This window comes from Suricata suricatta, chromosome 16 (assembly GCF_006229205.1).
Source record: "Suricata suricatta isolate VVHF042 chromosome 16, meerkat_22Aug2017_6uvM2_HiC, whole genome shotgun sequence".
Lineage (NCBI taxonomy): Eukaryota > Metazoa > Chordata > Mammalia > Carnivora > Herpestidae > Suricata > Suricata suricatta.
In genome coordinates this window covers 14,741,492-14,751,941 of record NC_043715.1, presented here as the reverse complement: position 1 = coordinate 14,751,941, position 10,450 = coordinate 14,741,492, and the positions used below count along the sequence as shown (strand labels likewise).

The following is a 10,450-nucleotide window of genomic DNA, read 5'->3' as shown; positions in this document are numbered from 1 at the left end:
TGGCCCTGGGAGACATGGATCTTCCCCTCCCTTAGTAGGATCCCACCCAGAGGGATGGGGTGTTCCTGAGAATAAAGGGACATGGACCAGGCAACACAGGGGTGGGAGAGATAGTTAATCTTGGTGCAGAGTTGGTCACCCAGACATCCTAGAGATGAATTATAAATGTGGTGTTATTGAAGAGAGGCCATCCCTGGGTTTGTTTTCAGTTTTTGCTGTCTAAAATACCACTCCAAAAGTTAGTGGCTTAAAACATCAAATATTTATTCTTTAGCTCACAGTTCCATGGGATGGCTAGGGTGACTGGACAGCTGGGGCAGCTCTGCTGGTCTAGACCAACTCCATTGATTTTTGTGGTCTGCTGGTGGCTTGGCTGGAATTGGATGTTCTGGGGAGGGGGCATCTCACTCGTGCCTGGCAGTTGGCCAATTGGTTGGTGGTCTAGGACAGCCTCCACTGGGACTTCTTATCTGCACTCTGTGTGGTCTCTCATCTTCCCACAGGCTAGCCCAAGACGTGTTATAGAGTAGCAGTGTCCAAGAGAGTGAGAGCAGGAACTGCAGGACAGCTTGAGGCTCAGGCTTGGGTCCCACATGACTTCAATTCTGCTCCATTCACGGAGTGGAGAAATAGACCTGTCCCCTTGATAGGAGGGGCTGCGAGGAATTTGTGGTTATGTACAGTGTAACACAGCTGACAATCCCGCCACTGATGTTCTAGGGTTGAATCTGCTCTGGTTGACTATGCCACATTGGACACTTTTTCTCCTTGAGCCCCATTTTTATTTCCTTCACAACCTAGAAAATAAGAGACATGAATTAGATAATCTCTGAGGATTCTTCTTGTTCTAAAATTTCATGATGGTAAGAATTATAACTTTAGCAGTAAGTGCCAAGGAAGACGTTGAGAAATTGGAAAACCTGTGTGCTGTTGGTGGGAATGTAAAATCTTACAGCCCTTATGGAAAAACAGTAGACAGGTTTCTCAAAAAAATTAAAAATAGAACTGCCATTTGATCTAGCAGTCCTTCTTCTGGATATTTACTCAAAAGAACTGAAATCAAGTTCCTGAAAATATATCAGCACAACTTTGTTCATTGCAGCACTATTCACAATAGGCAAGATAGGGAAACAAACTAAATGTCCTTTTATGGATGAGTGGATATAGAAAACGTGGTTCATACACATAATGGAACATTATTTAACCTTAAAAAGGAAACTCTGCAATATGCAGCAGCATGACTGAATCTAGAAGACATTATGGTAAGTGAAATCAGCCAGGCCCAGAAGGACAAATACTGCATGATGCCACTTACATGAGGGATCTAAGACAATCCCACTCGAACGGAGAATACAGTGGGAGCTGCCACAAGAGCTTGCATATCAGCAGGTGTAAAGCTTCACTCATACAAGATGGAAAAGTTCTAGGAGTCAGTTGGTTAAGTGTCCAAATTCAGCTCAGGTCCTGAGCTAACAGTTTGTGAGTTCGGGCTCCCGCTTCAGACTCTGTGCTGACAGTCCAGAGCCTAGAGCCGGCTTCAGATTCTGTGTTTCCCTCTCTCTCTGCCTTTTCTCCACCTGTTCTCTGTCTATCTCTCTCTCTCTCTCAAAAATAATTTAAATTTTTTAAAAAGATGAATATAGATCTGCTCTACCACATTGTGACAATAGCTAATAATACTGTATTGTACCTGTAAGATTTTGCTAAGAGAGTAGAGCTCATATTAAGTGGTCTTACCGTAATAAAATAAAGATAAAAATAAATTATAGCTTATATTTGTTGGGTGATTGCCATGAGTTGGCACAATTTTAAGGGCTTTACATGTAGTAGCTCATGTAACCCTCACAGCTACCCTGGAAGTCCCATTTGACAGGATAGGAAATAGGGCACAAATTGATTAAATACGTTGCCCCAGGTCACAGAGCTAGTGTGGCAGAGCCAGACTATGGACACAGCTCCCTGACTCCAAAACCCATGGTCCTACCTGGTGGGCTGTGTGGCCTGCCTGGAGCCTCACTGAAGTCGTGAATAACAAGGATGCATTACAGATTATCCACCTGAGGACCGCTCCGTAATGCGATCCTGTGCTTTTGAAAACTCTTTTTCTGAAACTCAAGTGGGGAAACGTAAGTCCCTCCCACCTTCCTTCTCTTATAACTTTATCCATCCATCCTTGTAATCAACAAGTATTTATTAAAATCATAAATGTGAGACTAGGTCATGACTAACAGTCATAGTAGCTCGGTAATTTTTGTTTTCACTCTTGCTTCAATTTCCTTTCCTCTGGCTTCTAGGTGAACAATGTTGTACCCATATCACAGAGGGGGAAGTTAAATCATAAAAATATAGACTATTTTTATTTATACTAAGAGATAATTATCCAATTGCAGCTGTGCTTTTAGATACACTATTGTCTCACAAAACAGACTTTCTCTTTTGATATTTGAGATAGTAATAAATACTTTACACTAAAATGATACATTGTTTTATGTTTTATAGTATTTTTTCATGCTTCATATGGTCCTAAATTTAAATGGTACAAGAAAGTTTATAATGAAAGCTTCTTCCCTCTCTTACCCAAACAGCTCAGTTCTTTTACCCACAGTCAATGTTTTTTGGATTTTGTAGGCTTTTCTAGAGCTATTTTATGTATTTATCAGCAAGCACATATACATATACGTGTGTGTGTGTGTGTGTGTGTGTGTATGTATTCCCCTTTGGGTACATAAATAGTAACATATTGAATACATAGTTCTATAAATTGATTTTTTAATTTAATCTATTTTAGAAATAATTTTTCAATCTTTTATGGATGCATAGTATTCAATTATATAGACTCATAATTTATTTAATCCTATTGATGAACCTTTAGGTTATGTCTAGCCTTTTGCTATTCTATATAACGCTGCAATTAATGATTTTATACTTGTTGTAGGAATTTCTGAAGGAGAAATCACTAGGTTAAAAGCTAGGTGCACCTGTAACAAAGAACACACCTAGCACCCATATCTGGGTTTCTAAATAGCATTCTCTACTCAAAGGAACCAGAGCTCCTTAGAAAATGGTCAGCTCTAGGATGGAATCTGGGTGGACATGAGTTGAACCTGGGACATCTTACAATGCCAGAAAATAGGGAGGTGCTAAAGAATAATGGGAATGTATTAAAAGAACACAAAAGTAGGCTTGAATGAGTGTTTACCTACCAACCATGAAAAAATTTGGTCATCACAATAGAAAAGGTTAGTAACCCAAATCAATTTATTAAATCTAGGAGTCCATCCTGATAGAAATTGAATATATCAATAGTCACAAAATATCTCCCCAAAAGATAATTACAAAGGGAAAAACAGTGGGGCGCCTGGGTGACTCAGCCAGTTGAGAGTCCAACTTCAGCTCAGGTCATGATCTCACAGCTCTTGGGTTTGAGTCCTACATTGGGCTCTTTACTAAAAGCTCAGAACCTGGAGCCTGCCTTAGTTTCTGTGTCTCCCTCTCTCTCTGCCCCTTCCCTACTCACATGGGAGGAAAAAATAAATGAATACTAAAAAAAAAGTTTAATGGAAAAAACAGAAACTTGACAGATGCCACCATAACCAAGTGATCAAAATAACATCACCAGTAATTGGGCAAACTGACATCAAGCGAGGACTTCCCTGATGCACTGAGGAAGGACACGACATCACTGCTGTGGCATTTTTGCCAAAAATGCATACCCTCTACCTAATTTTGAGGAAACATCAGATAAACCCAAAATGAGGGTTATTTTACACAACTGATCAATACTTTTCAAAAATATTCTGAAAGACAACAAAAACTGAAGAATTAGTCCATCTTCAATGAGACTAAAAAGACGTGACAACTAAGTACGACAAATGAGTTTTTATTGGCTCTTGGAAGAGGAAGAAAATATTTTACTATGAAGGACATTTTTTGGAGAGTAGATAAAATTTGAATAAGATATGTGGGTTATATAATAGTATTAGATTGGTGCTCTTTTTCTGATTTTGACAACTTTTCAATGATTAAACAATGGAATGTATTTGTAGAAAATTTTCAGAAGTAAACTCTTGGAAATAAAATATATATGTATGTACATTTACAATTAGATGTGTATAGACGTAGATATGTACAGAAAGAAGGAGGAAGAGAGGGAGAAAGAGGTTGAGAATTATAATGCAAATATTATAAAGCATTAACATTCTGACAATCTGAGTCACAGGAATTCAGTGAGAGTTTCACTATTTTTGTGAGTCTTCTCTAATTTTGTGATTTTTTTTAAGTTAAAAGGAAATATATGTGCATTTGAAATTTTGATAACATTATGTCAAACTGCCTGCTAGAGAAACTACAAGTATTCTCTCCCACCACCAGCAATGTACAAAAATGACACTTGATACTTACAAAAAAACATTCACACACTGCACCAGAAGAATGTATTACTACTCATACGAATAGGCAAAGGTATTTTCTCCATTTTACATAACTGAAGCTTCCAGCAGCATAGACAGTAAGAGGAGTGGTTAAGAACACAAGGTTTTGAAATAATAATTATATGCTATTTCACCCTAATCAGGCTGGCAAACATAAAGTTTGAAAATACTGAGCATTGGCAGGGATGTAAAGAAATGAAAACTCTTACAGTCGTTGGAGAGAGTGTAATTTAGTGCAATCATTTTGTAGAGTGATTTGGCAATATTTAATAAAGTTGAAGATGTGCACAGCCTGCGACCCAGCAATCCCATTTTGAGACGTGCTTCCTGGAGAAACTCACACACACACACACACACACACACACACACACACACACACTCACAGTTGTGCTTCTAGCCGTGCAACTTGTGATAGCAAAAACTGAGAGACAAACTAAATGCCCTCCAAGCCTATTCCTTCCAATACTGTTATTAAAATAAAAGTATTAGAACCATAACATATAATGTTGAGTAAAGAAAGCAAATTGCAGAAGAAGGTGTCCCCTTTCTGTGCATTTTTTGGAGTGCTGTATGTAGCTTGTAAACAGACATCTGTGGAAAACCAGTGTACAGTCTTTCCCAGGGAGGCTATGGTTCAGTAGCTATTTGGAAAAAGGACGTGAGAAGAACAGGAGTGAAAAAGTCTAAAAGGGAGATTCATCTGTGTTTTTAACACTTTATTGTTAGCATTTGTTAAATTCAGAGTACTAAGTACGTAGGTATTTATTAGATTATTCTCTTTACTTTTTTGAATGGTTAAAATGGTTTAAAAGAAAAAAGTAGGGATCAATGAACATAAGCTTTAAGGTTCAAAGTCCCGGGTTCACATCTCTAACACTTACTGTTGTAGAATATTGCTCAGTTTCCTTCACGTCCGTTGCTTCAGTTTCAGCCTGTGTAAAATGGAGATAATATTGCTGACTTTGAAATGCTACTTTCCAGACTGAATGTGATATATATAGACCTCTACCACAATGCCCTAAAAGGTGCTCAAAACTAGGAGCTATTACTATATCCAGCGATTCTCAAATGGGGACACTTCTGCCTCCCCGAAGGGAGACATTTGGCAATAGCAATGTCTGGAGACATGTCTGACCGCCACAAGTAGGAGACACTGGTGGCATCCGATGAAGCACGTACTGCTATGCACAGCATAGCTCTCCCCACAGCAGAGAATTATTTGGCTCCCAATCTCAGTAGTGTTGAAGTTTAGAAACTCTGCGGTTGTCAAAATGGCCCCAAATTTGAACTGGTCCTTTTGACTCCCAGTTGAGTGCTCTTGCTTCCACACCGCATGGCCTTTGTGTTAAATGGCTTGAGGGTACCTGGGTGGCTCAGTCCATTAAGCATCCAACTCTCAATTTTGGACCCGGTCATCATCTCACAGTTCCTAGGAGGCAGCCATGAGTTGGGCTCTGTGCTGACAGTGTGGAGCCTGCTTGGGATTCTCTCTGTCTCTCTCTGCCCCTCTCTCACTCAAGCTTGTGCTTTCTCTCTCTAAAAATAAATAAATAAACATTTTTTAAAAATGACTTGAGTAACTGGTGACCAGAATTTACCCTTCTTCTGGTCAATAAGCTTCACATCAGTTAAAAATATATTACTGAGCAGAACAACTGCCTGACCTATAAGAAGTCTTCATAAATACTGAATGAATGACTGAATGAATGAGCCCATGAATGAGGGCAGCCTCTTAAGTTGTGAAGATCGAATCACTATTCTTGGAATAACTTCTCTGATTCCCCAGTCACTTGAAATGAGGGTCTACTCAGTTTTCACTTTCATTTATAAAGAGAAGAACCAGAAAACAAGCGACTGTGAAGTTCTTGGCGCTCAATAGCCCGTATTAGAGGGGTCCTCTAACTACTGTGGACCGGTCTCCCAGTGACCCTCGTCATTTTGCTGAGACACAATCTCTTCAGCTTAAATTGACCACATCCACACAAAGTAAAATGAGAACTTAACCTAAAGATGAAGAGCATAATTATGGCATTAAATCTGACTTGATTCAATGCAGCTTATGTGAAGTACTTGTTATTTTAATGCAGCATCAGAAGTAAATACAATTTTTTGCAAATGTTTGCTTTTTGTTTTATCCCAGGCACTGAGTTGGGGGTACCCAGACATTGTGGTTGTTCAGAGGACAACTTTGAGTCCCTTCTGTCATCTTTTTTGCCATTGACTTTAGAGAGGGTAAGTACCATTTCTTTCTGAATGTTGGCTTTAACAAAACTGAAGCTCTCACCAATTGTTTCAAAGAATATAAAAATTTAAAAACTAAGCCACACATATTCTAGTTTCTATTTATGTGCATGTATATGAAGGAGAGACGTTTCAGCAAACCAAGTGATACAGGAAGTGCAAAAGGCACGGTGACTAGATTTGCCTTCTAGTCCTGACTTTCCATCCTGAACTGGCTCAGTGACCTTGAGAAGGTTACCTAAGCCCTCAATTTATTTATCTGCAAAATGAGAGGTTTGGACTGGATGACTTTGAAAACATTTCTCTAAACTTCTTAACATCACACCTTCAAGAAGATTGAAAGGCAGTGATTTAAAGCAATGACTTCTAATATATGATGGGCAATACATTTGCCTCTATCACTGGAGTACTTGCTAAAAATGTATATTTTTCAAGTCCCATCCCAGACCTACCTAGTCAGAATCTCTAAAGCTGAAGAAGAGAAATCTGCCTTTTTAACAAAATCCTCAGGTAAACTGGATGCACAGTAATGTTTGAGAACCACTTTCCTAACCACTGTAAGCATCATTTTATTTACATCTGCATTTAGTTCCATGAGATATGGTGGGTTTGGTTTGGGCCAGGCAGCAACGGGCTGGAATCACTTGTATTCATAAAAGAATTAATGATGTCGGCATCTGATGGGCTTTTTTTTTTTTTACCTTTTGTTTCTTGGCTCTGTCCTTTCCCCTTTGGCTCAGTCCTCCCCTCCACACTTCACTGGCCAGGTCTAGGTGTCTTTGGCTTTCTTCCCCTTGGCTGCAATTGAATGAGAGTAAAATCCTTTTGGAAAATGACCAGTAAAGGATGGAATCTCCTCTAGACCCTATTCAAAATGTGATCTCATTAGTGTGTGTCACTCCAGAGATGTCATAGTTATTGCCTCTTCATTTTACAATGGCTTTGCCATCAGTCTTTTGCTGTGGAATGTTGGGCTTGGCTCCCAAGGATGTCATCACTGTGAAATGACTAAAGGGATGTGGATGGAGGTCGATCACTTTTGCACGTGGAACCAGGATGGCAGACTTCTAGAGAGAAGGGACTGTGTCCAGAGATCGCCGATCAGACAGCAGCAGACCCTGCTCGGGGCTCTGAACTGTGAATCAGAAAAGCATTCAGCTGTGCTGTAGTGCCGTTCAATTGCCAGTATAGCATCCATAGCATTTCATGCTTTCTAGATTGTGTACCTAAGTGGTCAAGGAGTCACAGACAGCCACGAAGAGCCTTATATGTTAAAGGAAAACTAAATCCTGGCTTTGAAATACATACAGAGTCTCCCAATACTGCTACAGAGACTCCCCACCAGGACCAGTCTAATTGCTCAGTGGGGTGACGGTCGCTCTTCTCCACAGCCTCAGCAGATACTATCTTCTGGCATCCAGTAAAGGGAAGTGGAGCTTTAAGAACACAGTGTTGCTGTTGTCTTCTGTGGATCAGATATAAAACCCTCCTCCCAAATCGCCAGCAGGGCATTGTATGTGATATGCCAGGTAAGGCCCCTTCATGAGAGAACCACTCGCCCATAAAGAGCATTCCAGACAACACCCACTGCTGGCCGGGGACGGATGTGGGCTTTATTTGATTTGGGGTTGATTTATTTGTTTGCCTTGCTTCTAGAACAGCATAACTTGGATTTAATGTCTCGAATACTGAATCCAATACTTCTAGGTTCACTGACTTGTTATTATTTAGCATTTATGAAGTATATGTCAATGCACTTGGTGCTTTACAATGACTCATAAAAAGGCATGATCCTGGCTGTTGAGCATACGGTTGCTACCAGTTGAATTACTGCCTGGGTAAAAATGATCACAGGGCAAATTTGGATATCATTTGCCTACAAAGCAACTATATTTCTGGGTTCCTCCCTGCATCTTAATTCAAGCAGAGGTGTAGTAGCTGCTGCCACCATTTTGATATCAGTATCCTAATGCAGTGGATGAAGCATATAGTTCTTGACACTTAGGAAAAGCTTAGCAAACATGGATGGATGGGTGGATGGATGGATGGATATTTGGATAGATGGGGAGCTCTCTCCTCAATGGACATATGTCATTTCCTATTTGTTCCTCCACCTAATGGTTTTATTCATGCATCTTACAAACCTTGTGGTTATAGAGCTGGTTGACTTGGAAGGAACTGTTACTTAAGTGACCTTTTGCAAAGAAGATGAGATCAATATATTTATGATGCGGACAGGAACATAATGAGAAACAGATTACCCCAAATCATGTGAACTTGTTAACAATATTATATCAATATCAATTTCTTGGTTTTAATTATATAAGATGTTACCACTGGAAAAAGCAGAGTGAAGGGTATAGGAGAAATTTCTGTACTATTTTTGCATCTTCCTATGAATCTATAATACAAAAAGGAATTGCATGCACATCATCTTCACATCTTTGCAGTCACCTCATTGTCTACACCTTCCGTTCACTAGGCCCTCCAATAATGATAGCAGGCCCAAGCATGTCCCTTCAGGACTTCCAAAAAAGTAGAAGCAAAAATAGAATTAGACATGTGAGAGTTTTGTTGGAGGAAATGAGAGGGACTCAGGCTGGGAGAGTCTTCAAACTGCCAGGCAGTGCTAATATCTGAAGAAGGAAAGAGGGCAGGAAGGTTTGCATAGGAAGAGCCTCAGACTCCAGAGAAACTTGGAGAAAAATCTCAACTAAGCCAACAAAGAGTCACTGAGCCAACTGAACTGTGAGAGGAGTCCGACATAGGGAAGGATGGCCCAGTTTATTCCCCCCACTAGCTGGAAGCAACCCGGCCTGGGACCAGTACTGAGTGAAACCAGAGGTGCCAAGACTCCTGGAGGCTGTCAGTTAGCTGTGCTTCCAGAACAGGTTATCTTGAAAGGATAGCTGATCCTCCAGAGTCATCATGTGAGGCAATGTTTTTCTCTTAGTCCTCTGGCCTTTCTATATAGACCTTAGTGACTTTGCCCCCTGTCCCTCAGTGAGACTCCTATTCTAACTCCCAAACCAGAGTGAATTCCACTGCCCGCTGTACCTACATATCTGCTCCCTGCCTGTCCAAAGCCATTTTAAAAAGTCATAGAACTGAGCAGTTGTTCCACCACATGTGTCATCCAACATCAGGTGGCCCTCACTTCCCCCCAGTACCTTTCACTGTCTTCCTCTTGACTCCACACCACACTTCTCACTGTGTTTATTGCACCCCTCTTGTGTTTTGATGAAGTACTTCCACATTGCGCATGCTCTCACTCTTTTTTGGATGGTCTTCCTCCATGAGCTTCCTAAGTGCTCTCCCTCTCATGTCTCCACATCAACAGCTTTCTTCATCCTCTCCTCCTTTCTTTAAGTGTTGGAGGAAGAAAGGCCTTTTCCTTGTCCAGTGCCTCCCTCTCTTTGGACTCTCACTTGCTTTCTTCCTGTCTACTTTGGTTATGTCAATTCTCTCTCTTTCTCTGTCTCTGTCTCTGTCTCTGACTCTGTCTCTCCCTTTCATTCTCTCATTCTCTCGTGCATTTTCTTCCTCTCTGCCCCACTGAATTCTTCCCCTTAGTCCCTGAACATTGGCTCTTTTATCCTAAATCAAACTTTCCCCTGATCCTTCCACTACTTTGAACTATACTCATGTATCTCTCCTTGCCTCATCAACAAACCTCTTGGGACATGTGTCTACACTTGATGTGTCCTCCCCTTTCTCACCAGACACTCATCCCCTAAACCCCCCTCTCCCCCACTACTCAAATGAAGCTACTTCCTCAT

General features: G+C 40.6%; 1 long non-coding RNA gene across 2 annotated transcripts in view; it reads right to left on the bottom strand.

Moving 5' to 3' along the window:
* Positions 1-247: 247 nt before the first annotated feature.
* LOC115281164 overlaps positions 248-10,450 on the bottom strand; it is a 28,650-nt gene continuing 18,447 nt past the window's right edge. Inside the window, exons 4-5 of one of the 2 annotated variants that reach the window (XR_003904133.1) lie at positions 7,373-7,469; positions 248-797 (exon numbers count right to left, since the gene is read on the bottom strand). This is a non-coding gene — a long non-coding RNA (uncharacterized LOC115281164). The remainder of the gene's footprint in view (positions 798-7,372; positions 7,470-10,450) is intronic. The other variant, XR_003904134.1, reaches the window with a different exon arrangement.